Source organism: Callorhinus ursinus, unplaced genomic scaffold (assembly GCF_003265705.2).
Source record: "Callorhinus ursinus isolate GAN/ISIS: 27379988/994484 unplaced genomic scaffold, GSC_fseal_2.0 scaffold1353, whole genome shotgun sequence".
NCBI classification, from domain to species: Eukaryota; Metazoa; Chordata; class Mammalia; order Carnivora; family Otariidae; genus Callorhinus; species Callorhinus ursinus.
Window position 1 is genome coordinate 1 of NW_027398408.1, and position 11,623 is coordinate 11,623.

At 38.7% G+C, this 11,623-nt stretch overlaps 1 pseudogene; it reads left to right on the forward strand.

Moving 5' to 3' along the window:
• The first annotated feature begins 5 nt into the window (after window positions 1-5).
• LOC112819062 (olfactory receptor 56A1-like) lies at window positions 6-775 on the forward strand (annotated as a pseudogene).
• Window positions 776-11,623: the final 10,848 nt, after the last annotated feature.

Genomic DNA, 11,623 nt, shown 5'->3' on the forward strand with positions numbered 1-11,623 from the left:
ACAAGCCCATGTGCCACCTGCTCAGCCCACTCTCCCTGTTGGACATTGTGCTCTGCCTGCCTGTCATCCTCAAGGTCCTGGCCATCTTCTGGTTTGATCTCAGGTCCATCAGCTTCTCAGCCTGCTTCCTCCAGATGTTCGTCATGAATTGCTTCCTCGCCATGGAGTCCTGCACATTCGTGGTCATGGCCTGTGACCGCTATGTGGCCATCTGCCACCCACTGCGATACCCATCCATCATCACTGACCAATTTGTGGCCAAGGCTAGCGTCTTCATTGTCACCCAAAATGCCATTCTCACTGCACCTATTCCTATTCTCACTGCTCGACTCCATTATTGTGGGAAAAATGTCATTGAGAACTGCATCTGTGCCAACTTGTCTGTGTCCAGGCTCTCCTATGACAATTTCACCCTTAACAGAATCTACCAATTTGTGGCTGGTTGGACTTTACTGGGGTCAGATTTCATCCTCATCTTCCTCTCTTACACCTTCATCCTAAGAGCTGTGCTTCGGTTCAAGGCTGAGGGGGCTGCCGTCAAAGCCCTGAGCACGTGCGGCTCCCACTTCGTATCCTGTTCTTCAGCACCATCCTCACCATCCTGCTGGTTGTTGTGTTGACAAATGTGGCCGGAAACAGGATCCCCATGGACATCCTCATCTTGCTCAATGTCCTTCATCACCTCATACCTCCTGCTTTGAAACCTATTGTATATGGATTTCGAACCAAAGAGTTAAAGCAGGGGTGTCAGAAGTTATTGTGGAAGGGGCTTTGAATACATAGAAGGGCACCTCTATAGAAATGTCTATTACTATTTCCTTTGTTTCTAGTCTGGGATTTGTTATTCCAGACAGTAAAATAATGCTTGGATAGCAAATATTTCCTACCCACTTTCTGTCCCTCTAGTATCAGGAATTACTATGGATCTCTTAGTACCTGACCAAAGTTCATTTGCCTATTCAGGTACCTAAACTTAGGTACCTAATTTTGTATGTAGACATTTATATTTTTAAATCATCTAATCTTCATAATAGTTCTACAGGACAGGGATTACTGTCTCATGTTATACATTAGAAAATAAAAATTTGTGGAGAAATATTGACAAAGGTCACATTTGGTGAGTGGTGGGGCATCAATTCAAGTACAGGTTATCCGACTCCAGAGACTTTTCATGACACAGCACTCCTTTTCTCAGGTACAGTTGAAGCTCTAGCTCTGCCGTTCAGGCCATGATCTCTGTGTCATTTTTGTTTTTTCTTTTTCTTTTTCTTTTCTTTTCCTTTTTTTGTAGAGAGGGAGAGGCCAGGGAGGGGCAGAGGGAGAGGGAGAGAGAGAATCTTAAGCAGGTTCCATGCCCAGCATGGAGCCTGATGTGGGCCTTGATCTCACAACCCTGAGATCGTGACCTGAGCTGAAATCAAGAGTCGGACGCTTAACTGACAGGAGCACACAGGTACTACCCTGTGTCATTTTTCTGAACCTGCTGCTGCCAATAGGCATCTTTCTAGACCATTCCCCTTCAGATTCAGGAAGAAGTAAGCAGAGGCACATAGCTCAGAAAAGTTACCATATTTTTTTGATCATGACTGTTCAAGATTCTATTATAAAGGCATAATTTTCATAATAATACCAGTTTATGTCCAGCAGAATCCTCACACACCTTCAAACTCTTTGTGGAAAGGCCAGGACAGTGAGGACCCAAGTGGAGGTAGAAGTGGGAATGAGAAGACCAGAAGGCAAGAAATGGTAAAACTGGCGTGGTAGTATAGGGGATATCCTGCTTACTGAAGACTATGTCCCATGTGGTCTGGAGCTGCACTCAAAAACCTTAAATGAGAGGAATATAAGTATAGCATATTGTTAAAATTCTGGAAGTCACAATCTGGTAACAATGGGTGAGGAAACCTATATATTATTGTAGCTGGTAGGGAGTGATGTCATTATTTATGTGGGTATAGGGAATTTAGGGTTCAGGCTCATCAAATAACATTACTCAATGGTCAGATATAATTTTTATTTGCAAAATTCTATAGGGTGAAAGCAAGAGCCACTCTCTTAAGAGATCCTTAAACACTGATTCTGGTGAGTAGATTCCAAATTTTTAAAAGGCATTTGAGGGTGCCTGGGTGGTTCAGATGGTTAAGCGTCTGCCTTCGGCTCAGGTCATGATCCTGGGGTCCTGGGGTCGAGTCCCACATGGGGCTCCCTGCTCCTTGGGAAGCCTGCTTCTCCCTCTGCCTCTCTCTCTCTCTGTCTCTCATGAATAAAAAAAAGAAAAATTAAAAAAAAAATAAAAGGCATTTGAAATGTGGAGAGTACTAATTTCTTGTTTTCAACAAATATGATCTTCTTTGTTTTTGTAGTATTTCTTGACTGGTAAATTGCAAATATTGGATATAAAGGTATATACTATATGGCATTAGAGTATTTAAAAAAAAACTTGATGAAAGGTGGAGAGTTGGAGAGCTGCTTTATTCTTTTAAGTGTAAAGCGTATGAAAGAGTGGTTAAAAGTATCTTAGAGGAATGTCTTTAAAGAATGAGAAGAACTTGATTATTTTGGAATATAGGTGAGGTTCGGTGGGGTGAGGTCCAGAGCCTACAACCAAGAAAGAATTCTTGAGACGTCTTTGGTGCAAAACGGTGGTTTTATTAAATCTCGGGGACAGGACCCATGGGCAGAAAGAGCTGCAGCACCAGGATTTTGAGGAGTGGCTGATTATATACTCAGGTGTTGGGGGAAGTAAGGAAAAGGGAGGTTTCAAAAGAACTTTCATATGCTAAAGAGGACCTATAAGATAATGCAAAAGAGGACCTATAAGATATCAGAGGCCTTGCCATTGTCAAGTTAAGGTTGTTTTCCCCTCTAGCAAGGTATTAACATTAAGATAGTTGGGAGATTCCTGGAAGAATGTCACACATCCCACCCAGGAGTGGCCATAGAGGGGGAGGTTGCAGCAGGGTGTCAGCTTATGCTTCATCTTCAGCTAGCCTTCTGCTCCGTCATCAAGTTGGTTGTGTGGGAGGGAGAGAAAGATGACTGTATTTTCATGCTGATACTTTTGTGGATTTTGTCTTTGGTGATTCAAGGAATATTGGCATAAGGTTCTCTTCTTAAGAGTAAAGGCAGCGACTGGGTTCCCTAGAGCAAAACATAATTAACTTGGTGGCCTGGTCATGCAGCTGTCCTTGCTTAAAGGGTGAAAAAAAGATTCCTAGTTACATGGTCTTTCCTGAGATGCTCATATTAATTCTGAGTACACATCCTATTGTCTCCACACACAAGGAAGAACATTTTGATCGACTCTTCCCTTAAAAACAAATCTAAGTGCCATGCTTAATCTTTAAGGTCCTGAATTAGTCACATCTCATGTGATTTTCCATTTCTGTACACCACTGTCCTTCTTGCAGTCCTAAAATCCATTTTCTCCAAATTCCTTAGGCAAATTTTGAAGTCCCCAAATCACCCTGACCTCAGGTTCCCCTAGAGGTGCATTTCCTTTTAGTCCTAAGATACTAAGGCTTCAGCTGTAAAACAGATCTCTCCTGATTTGTGGGGAGGGTAGGGGGCTTATGTAGTCACATATCTTACCCTGAGCCCAGGGAAGAGTCAGATGTTAGATGGTGCTTTCCTCTGCTTGTCCAGCATGATTTTACCCACTGGAGAGGAGCTTTAGCTTGTCAAAATGAGCAACAAGGACTAGATTCATCCCCTCAATAAAACAACAACAAAACATTGGACAAAATATACAAAATAGTGGTTCTGAGGACACTAGACCTGAGATAATAGAGGACAATGATCCCTAAGAGATAGGAAACAAAAGAGGTGAGTCCTGTTTACTGGAGAAAGATTGTTACAACTTATTGGAGAGAGATTCCAAGCCATGTTGAAGGAAGGGTGAACTCAGGTGTAGCCTGACAGTCTTCCTGTGTTGAGAAGGACATGCGAATCAGGGAAGGCCAAGGTAGCCAGAGTTCACAGGGTAGAATATGAGAGGAGAGAGAACCGCATAGAAAGAGAATTCCAAAGATCTACAGAGGGCCCCCTAAAGTATTCAGCAGATGGGTACATGCATGTGTGGAAACAATCCAAAAATATTTGAGGAAACAAAAACAAAAACAAGACTCACTTAATTACATAGGGATCTCTGGATGGCTTTTCAGAATTGTCTAAGTTGAGAGATGTGTGTGCCACACAGACCCTTTTCTCCTCTTATCAACTAGTCTTTGGATAGGATTGCCCCAGGGAGAAAGCAAAACCTTGGAGGAGATAGCTCCTTTTTGCCAAAGGCAATGCCCCTAGAAGAACACAGCTGAATGTCCTGCCCTCATCATTGTTACTGTTCAGTGTGAAAAAGGAAGTCCTGGCCAACACAGTAAGTCAAGGAAGAAAGGAGAGTTTTAAGGATCAGAGTAGAAATGGTTAAACTATCATTATTTTTATGTGATATAATCAGTAAACATAATAAACAGGGTTTATTATTAGCCTTCTGCTCCCTCATCAAGTTGGTTGTGTGTGAGGGAGAGAAAGATGACTGTGTTTTCATGCTGATACTTTTGTGGATTTTGTCTTTGGTGATTCAAGGAATATTGGCATAAGGTTCTCTTCTTAAGAGTAAAGACAGCGACTGGGTTCCCTAGAGCCAACATAATTAGCTTGGTGTTAATGTTCAGTTAGCTGTTCAGATATAATAAACTTTAAAAAATCAATAGTTTTCTTTATACCAACAAAAATTATCTAAAAATAATAGAAATTAACATACCATTTACAGTAATAGAAAACTAATTACTATGTAGAAATTGGCATCATAATAAATACACAAGACTTTTAAGGATTCTATTTTAAAAATATGCTTAAAAGTATTTAAATGAAGACCTGATTAAATGTAGAGATAAACCATGTACATGGAAAGGACACATGAGCATTTTAAAGATGTCTGTTCTCCTCAAATTAATTCATAAAGTCAATGCGATTTCAAGGAACATTCCAGCAAAGATTTTCAGAGGACGTTTGGTGCAGTTATTCTAAAATGTAAAGTGTATATGGAAGGTAAAAGTTTCACCAAATGGAAGAGAGTTTTTAAAAAGATTTGTTTTGTTTTTAAAATTTAAAATTTGTTTTTAAAAAGATTTATTACCTTACCAGATAATAAAGCATACTACAAACTCATTGTATATCTAATGGTTGTGCCTAGTGCGACACCATGGGATATAATAAAGAGTTTATAACAGGCTCATGTATTTAAGTTAAATTGGTATGGTATAATATCATTTACATGTATATAACTTTAATATACACGTAGAAAACCATAGGTGAAAAATACACAACAGATTGCTTATATAGTTATTTCTGGTGGGTGACATTTCGCTGGACTTTAAATGCTACACAATATTATATAATTTGAATGTTAGAATGTTAGTGTATTATCAGAGGAGATTAAAAACTGCCATTGGTGGGCTGTATTCTTCAGAGTGAGAATTCAAAGGATGAGTATCGGATTGGGGAGAAAAACTATCAGTTTACGTAAGTAGAAAACAAAAGCAAGAAGTCAGTGAACTAAGGGGGACGCATTTAAAGGTCACTAGTTAGGAACTTGTGGAGAAATAGTAAAAAATAAGTGTGGGAGAAGTGGGAACTACAAAGCACCTCTTTCACTTTTTATTGGCTTGATTGTAGCATCCCTTTTGAATTTCAGTTTTGGCCATCAGTCTGTTCTGGTGCTATCTTTTCACGGCCCTGTTGTGTTCCAGGTGCGTACTTCCCAGCGCAAGTGAATAGAGCTGTGTTAGTGGATTCCCAGTAGAAACAGTTGATGCCCTGCTTGCCAGCTGAGTGATTATCTGTTTCTTCTCCTCATTGTATCTATTTCGATGGGCTCAATCCTCCTGTGCAATATAAAGCAGCAGGAAGCTCCAGACTGCTACAATTACACCGATCCCAAACAAATTTATAAAGGGCACCAGGAGAAAAGTTTCTGCCCATTTTCGAATGCAAGGTACCTGCCAGGTGAATTATGTTTACAGGTGGATCAGATGAGACAACAAGAAAATTAAATAAATGATTTATTACCTAACTTGTCTAAAATCAGTGGGAGATACTATGGGCTAAAAATTCATATCTCAAATTCTTTCTCTCGAACATATTCTTTGCTTGAAGTCTAAGCCTTTCCTAAGCTCCTCAGATGTATCCTTTTTTTTTAAATTTTTTAATTGTTATGTTAATCACCATATATTACATCATTAGTTTTTGGTGCAGTGTTCCATGATTCATTGTTTGTGCATAACACCCTGTGCTCCATGCAGAATGTGCCCTCTTTAATACCCATCACCAGGCTAACCCATCCCCCCACCCCCTCCCCTCTAGAACCCTCCGTTTGTTTTTCAGAGTCCATCACCTCAGATGTATCCTTAATTTAAGTAACTATACTGTATGTATCTTCTCCTATAATTGTTAATTACTTTATGTATATGCATTTATTTTTCAGTGGAGTCTTATTGCTGGGAAAGTGAAATATTTGAGTACTTAGATCAGCCTGTACTCAAAACTTAAACTTTTTTGTTTACACCTCCAATTTTGACTTATTTCATTTTTGTGGCTGACCTACCTCTAACATATAGACTTGAAACATCTACTTTCTGACTATCACCTTTGACTGTCAGGCTCAAATTTTCAACTATCCTTAGTATAGTCACAATTGTTGAATATCTAGTGTCACAGGCCATTGGTAGAATCCTCTTTATACTGTCATTCATTTCTTTCTTGTCTGATTTTACTTTTTGTGTAGCCTTAGATTCTATAGCCCATCATTTAATTACATTTTTGGAAATAATCCAACGCCTTTTGTTCTCTACCTCCATTTTGTTGCTTGAAAAACCCCAAACTCTGTTTAAATCTAAATATCTGTCTCCTCTGTGAAAGATTGAAATTTGCTAGGAAAAAATCCCATAAATAATTGTACTGATTTCACATTAAATTAATTAATTAAAGATTTTATTTATTTATTTGGAAAGAGAGACACAGAGAGAGAGAGAGCATGAGCAGGGGGGAAGGGCAGAGGGAGAGGAAAAAGCAGACTCCCCACTGAGCAGGGAACCTTATTCAGGGCTCCAACTCAGGACTCTGGGATCATGAGCTGAGCTGAAGGCAAACTCTTAACTGACTGAGCCATCCAGGAACCCACATTAAATTTATTATTACAAACTTCAGCTGTACACTCAACAATACCCAGAAATCTTAATATGTGATGTCATTACAGTAAATGAACCCATATCCACCAAATTGTCTGAGAAAGAATCCTAAGATTCATATTTGATTTCTACATTGAATACTTCATTTCTCATTTGTAATTCATCATTATATTGACTTGACTATTTTTCCAAAATTTGTTTATTCAGAGTCATTTCCTCTGCCACCAATCTGGTCCATGCCACCACCATCGCTTGCCTGGACCAGATAATAGTCTTTTCCTGCCTTTTCTGCTTCTACCCTTGTTTTCCTTCCTGTTCATACCTCTCTTTGTTCAGACCTTTTTGATCTGCCTTACCTAACCTAATGCTCCCATAGTAATGCTCCATGATGGTACATGAGAGGATTTTGTATATTTTCTTTTGTATAATTACCAAAACTTTTAACACTTATTTGTTTTATATTTTTATCTGTATTACCAAAAGAATACCTTTTAAAAATATTTACTTAAAAAGTACTGATGAATCATTGAACATTATATCAAAGACCAATGATGTACTATACCTTTGCTAATTGAATTTAAATTAAAAAAAAAGTAACATATACACATGGTTCAAAATTTTGAAAATTAAAAAAGGTATTCAGTAAAAGTAATTCATTTTTTGTTTCAGTTAGTGTATATCTGATTGCATATAATAGAAACTCCAAATATGGTGACCCACAAATTAGAGAATTCTTTTCCTTTCATGTAGAAGAGTTTCAGAGGTGGACATCCAGGGCTGCAACCAGAGCTTCGCCAGTTTCTATATTCTTTATCATACTTAAAAACTGACTTCTGTCCTCAAAGTTGCTGATGCTTTTAGCTAGAAATTCAGGTGTCAATCCTGTGCCTGTTCCATGAGAAAGGAGTGAGGGCTAATGACCTTCATTTCTCAACTGAGTTAGTTCACATTAGAGTCTTCTTGCAAACCCCACCAAATGACATTCAGAATCTGAGAGGAATAGTATTTTGGCAGTATAGATGGGTACCCAAATAAAATTATGGTTTTTGTTAATAAGGAAGAATGGGGCATTGGGTACACAACCACCAATCTCTAAGATATCATTCTATTCTATCTGCCAAGCACAGAATTTTCTTTCCCAGAAGCAACTACTCTTATAAGTTTTTTGTATATCCTTCCAGAGGTAATTTGATTATATATAAGAATATATATGATAACATATGTATTTATATATACACTTATTTATATGTATTCTTTGTATAGCATTAAAATAATGTTGTGTAGCATTCTATGCACTGTTTTTGCCTCTTGCTTCTTTGCTAAATAATATATCTTAGAAATTATTCAAATAAGTACATTTAGAGATGCCTGTTTTCTTTCAACAACCACATAATTAGAATGAGCTCTTGGTGAGATAGGAACCATGTTTGCCTTATTCACCATTGTATACAGTGCCTAATACAGTTTGTGGGGCATTCAGTGGTAGTATCAAACAATGCTAGAAGAGGACAAAGTGCTAGGAAGGTCATTCAACAGGGATGAGAAAAATAGATATAGAGAGGATAAGGGTCAAGGAGGAGAGGAAAGACAGGTACAGGGAGATAGATTTTGTATGGATAAGTTGATAATGACCAGACTGGAGGAAATTCAAGAAAATTCTAACCAACATGTTAGGAGCAATAGGGTTGTTTTGTGTTTGTATTAATTAGGGCAAGGGCAAAAGATTTCTTAAGTTAGAGACCTAGCCCAGGGTTTTACCACTAACAGGAGCAGGCCCTTGAGGAGCACCTGTAAACAGTGGCATGAAGAAGCCCCCAAGTTCCAACATGCATTTTGTGTCCCGCCCTGCCCCCTCAGTGACCACCATCTGTAGTATGGATCAGGACGTCTCTCCCTTCCTCAGTGTCCCCTTCAGCACACTGAAACTCTGGCTAACTCTCCTCTCACTTTCCCTCCTTGGAATTTTCCATCAATGTAGAACATCAAGGCCCAATGATTAAAAAATCTTTTCAGCAGATTTTTATTAAGAATCTGTGGGGTGTTAGATAATGTTGGTGTGTATAAATGGAAAAGTGTACTTTGTCTTCAAATATTTCATAGGAGGGTAGAGGGAGACAAAGAAGTACAAAATCTGTGTTAAATGTTACAGAGAAAACAATAAATAATAATAATAATAATTACTTTCTCAATGAACTAACTACTTCAGTTATCTTACATTCCTTCTGAATTTTAACCTTTCCATAAACAAATAAGCATGCTGCAGTATGTTTCATTCCTGTCTTGCTTTTTTCTTCACTTATGAACTTTAGATGAGGCTCTTTAGCTATGTAGTCAACACTCCCTGTTTACACGTCCTCCCTTACTAACTTCATCACCCTTGTTCTAGTTTCTGTTGGCACCAGTCCAGTGAATTACTCTTGTCCAGGTCACTATAAAATTTAATGGCTATTCATATTCTCATGTTATTGAACTTCTGCTTAACTTACAAGTTGGCCATATACTCCTTGAAGTTTTCCCCCCGATTTTTCCTAGGTCACCGTAGTCTTCTGATTTTTTTCATACTCTTACAGACCCTCCATTTATGTCTCTTTTTTTCTTTTTCACCATTTTGGTGTTGCTATTTTCCGAGGTTTCAATGTTTGAAAGACAAGGCAGATCCAGTGAAGAAGGAAATATGACTCCAAGTTAGGGAACTAGAACAAATAATTGACAGTGGAACTGCAAGGCTAGGAGGGCTATGATTCAGTGTAGGAGGCGGAAGGTCTGACATTTTGAGGATGGGCAGATTCTGTTTCAGTGCTTAGGAACCAGGAAAGGATGGGAGAATGTACAAGTAGGTTGGTAAGTTTTATCTTGGGAAGTTGAAGAAAATATCACTGGACACGTCTTTCCTCTGCAAGGTAGTGTTTGACGCCATCTTCCAAGAAGAGAAGGGGAGTTCAAGGTTTGAAAAGAACGAAGAAGGCTTGAAAAAGGCTTTGGAAGAAGGGAAAGTTGATCAGGCAAGCTTTGTAGGATGGACAGGCAGCATCAAGGACTCATTTAAAGTTGTTAACTATAAACTTATAGTAAAAGCAGCCATTTCTGTAGTTTTAGACTTAATCTAAGAAGACTTGGTATGACCAGGTGCAGGCCCTGGAAAATGAATGGTTGTATTCAAATAAGACTGGAGTTTTAGCAAAGGACTGATTTAATCAATTTTGTATTCCATTTTCTTCTAGTATACCATGAGTTTGGGGAAGGGATATAACAAAATTATTCATCTAAAATTATATTGGATATGGTAGTAGGTAAGTACCTAATTAAAGGTTTTCCAACCCACATCAATGTCAATAATTATCTCAAAAACACCTATTAGAGATCCTTCTTCTCATGCCTCCTTCATATTAGTACTGGATGATTATAAAAACCAAGTTTGTGCACAAGAGTGGGAATAATTATAACAGCAGAATGAAGCAACCCAAACATCTATTTCTGTGGAATATAGAGTGGATAAAAGGAGTGTGCTAGGCTGAGAACACCTCCAGAAAGCACACGAACAATACATACAGCATGATTCTGGTTAGTTAAAAAAAAACCAAACACCTGAGGAATAAAACAAGATGAAACCAGAGAGGGAGACAAACCATAAGAGACTTCTTAAGTATAGGAAAGAAACAGGCTTGCTGGAGGGGAGGTGGGGGGGCGGATGGGATGACTGGGTGGTGGGCATGAAGGATGGCACGTGATGGAATGAGCACTGCATGTTGTATGCAACTGACGAATCACTGAACTCTAAAACTAATAATACACTATATTGTTAATTAATTGAACTTAAAATTAAAAAAAAGGAACCCCCCCAAAAACCCCCAAAAAACTAGGTGTGTTTTTCGCCTATCTTTTTATACTATTAACACTTTATTTTCCTTACTAGTATCATGCTGACATAATTTGTTGCACATTTTTAATGTTGGGAGGTTATTCCCTAGCATTATTCACCTTTAAAATCTTAGTTTTTTCACTGATTCATTTTTCCTTTATAGACCATAGCATTATTTGTCAAATCTCACCAGTCTGTCTTTATGATATTGACTGGGATTTGCCTTTCGGGACAAGTCTCCTATATACTATTAGCTTCCTAAAGAGTGAGAAGTACACTTTTGAAGTGAACTAAAAAAAAAAATTGCCTCTTATATCTGCCCATACAAATAGTCAAGAGAAGCCTCAAGATTCATTCCATGGCCTTGCCCAGCAACTACTCCATGGCTCCTGTCTCTGAATTCCTCCTCATCTGCTTCCCTAACTACCAGAGTTGGCAGCACTGGCTGTCCCTGCCCCTCAGCCTCCTCTTCCTCCTGGCCGTGGGGACCAGCCACCCTCTTGATCACCATCTGGCTGGAGGTCTCTCTGACAAGCCCATGTGCCACCTGCTCAGCCCACTCTCCCTGTTGGACATT